This window comes from Schistocerca cancellata, chromosome 3 (genome assembly GCF_023864275.1).
Source record: "Schistocerca cancellata isolate TAMUIC-IGC-003103 chromosome 3, iqSchCanc2.1, whole genome shotgun sequence".
NCBI lineage: Eukaryota > Metazoa > Arthropoda > Insecta > Orthoptera > Acrididae > Schistocerca > Schistocerca cancellata.
In genome coordinates, this window is record NC_064628.1 from 756,656,155 (window position 1) to 756,658,508 (window position 2,354).

At 47.0% G+C, this 2,354-nt stretch overlaps 1 pseudogene; it reads right to left on the reverse strand.

The window, feature by feature from the left end:
• Nucleotides 1–313: 313 nt before the first annotated feature.
• On the reverse strand, nucleotides 314–430 carry LOC126177757 (5S ribosomal RNA; annotated as a pseudogene).
• Nucleotides 431–2,354: the final 1,924 nt, after the last annotated feature.

Here is a 2,354-nt window from a genome sequence, read left to right on the forward strand (position 1 = left end):
TCGCACAGAAGATGTGGCGCAGTGTTGGCTGTAAATCAATGAGAATCACATCGGGTGGAGGATGACTTCCATAGAGCCGAAAACTAAAATTTACTAATCTGTTTGACATAAAGCACTCCGTCTCCAGGCCACAAGTGGCCCATCGGAACCATCCGACCGCCGTGTCATCCTCAGTGGAGGATGCGGAAAACCGGGGCGTGTGGTCAGCACACCGCTCTCCCGGTCGTTACGATGGTTTTCTTTGACCGGAGCCGCTACTGTTCGGTCGAGTAGCTTCTCAGTTGGCATCACGAGGCCGAGTGCACCCGAAAAATGGCAACAACACATGGCGGCCCGGATGGTCTCCATCCAAGTGCCGGCCACGCCCGACAGCGCTTAACTTCGGTGATCTGACGGGAACCGGTGTACCCACTGTGGGAAGGCCGTTGCCCTGTTTGACATAATATGTCAGAATTATGTACACAGTTTCAGTGGCAGTTTGTCGCGGCAAGTTAGGTCTGCAATCGCACCATTCGTTCTGTAGTAGTCGGTGACAGTACACGAAGAAGGTCAAATTACGTGCACCTCATCGCCTTCAGGTGAGTCGAGTTATTCAGGCGCCATACCTCATCGTCAAAAGGCTATTCGTGACCATTGGTCTTGTGGAGGAAGGGATGTCGTGGCATTGTATAGTGGTACGGCATTCCTCAGCGCACTGCGTAATGATGGATAAAAAGATGTCAGGATACTGGAAATCAGTAGGGGTGTGGGAACTGGACTTCAGCATGTTACAGCACCTATCTAACAATAATGAACTTGTGAACAAGTCACCGTAAAAACCTGTTTTAAAAGCGGTGCAGTTGAAGTAAACTGCAGAGTTTCCCGGGTCGGTGGATGCGGCTCGGCGGTGGCTTCGGGATGGCGGACTACTTACAAGGGAACCTCCCAATCGCACCCCTCTCAGATTTAGTTATAAGTTGGCACAGTGGATAGGCCTTGAAAAACTGAACACAGATCAATGGAGAAAACAGGAAGAAGTTGTGTGGAACTATGAAAAAAATTAGTAAAATATACAAACTGAGTAGTTCATGCGCAAGATAAGCAACATGAAGGAGATTATGAGCTCAGGAGCACCGTGGTCCCGTGGTTAGTGTGAGCAGCTGCGGAATGAGAGGTCCTTGGTTCAAGTCTTCCCTCGACCGAAAATTTTACTTTCTTTATTTTCGCAAAGTTATGATCTGTCCGTTCCTTCATTCTCTGTTCACTGTAATAAGTTTAGTGTCTGTGTTTTCCGACCTCACCGCAAAACCGTGCGATTAGTAGACGAAAGGACGCGCCTCTCCAATGGGAACCGAAAACATTTGATCGTAAGGTCATAGGTCAACCGATTCCTCCACAGGAAAACACGTCTGATAGATTCAATACGACACTGGTGACGGCATGTGCGTCACATGACGGGAAAATGTTGTCGACCCACCTAACTTGTACACTTAGCGAATGGGTAAAAAGATTCTTCTACCTTGCCCGATTTAGGTTTTCTTGTGGATGTGATAATCACTCCCAAAAAAGTGATGAAAACATAAGAGTTTGTCACATATACTGAAAATAAAAAATTAAACTTTTCACTCGAGGGAAGACTTGAACCTGGGACCTCCCGTTCCGTAGCTGCTCTCGCTAACCACGGGACCACGGTGCTCCTAGAGTCCCATTGTCCTTGATGTTGCCTATCTTCGCGTGGACTACTCAGTTTATATATTTTAATAATTTTTTTTTATAGTTCCACATAACTTCTTCCTCTTTTCTCGATTGATCTGTGTTCAGTTTTTCAAGGCCTATCCACTGTACCAACTTATAACTAAATCTGAGGGGGGTGCGATGGGGAGGTTCCCTTGTTAGAAAACGTGTGGCCATCAAGGAGAAGCTCCGGCTGATCATCAACTCTGCCGAGTAGCGCATCTCTAACGACTTCGTTGACGACGGTCTTTGAAACCTAATCTTCTTTTATTTCGCCAATCAGCGTTTGTCGAAGACAGTTTCAATCGTGGCTGGCGGAACCTGATTTTTTCCACGAATAGCTATTGTCCTCAACGAATGATGATGCAGTACGAGTGTACAGGTGGCAAGATGCCCATTTCGACTCCAATACATTACGGCAGCGGCCGTGTGTCTGGGGCAGTTGGCCGCTGGATGTTTTCCCGTGGACTTGGAAATCTTCACAAGATAGATGGTCCGCTTGACACTCCCCAATATGCCCATATTATGAGTTTATTATTGTCTCATCGGTGAAGTAACTGCATCCAAGGGAGGAATCTGTTTCCAACACGACCAGTATCCTCTACACATGTTGGCAATGGTGCAAGAATAGTTTTCAGAAC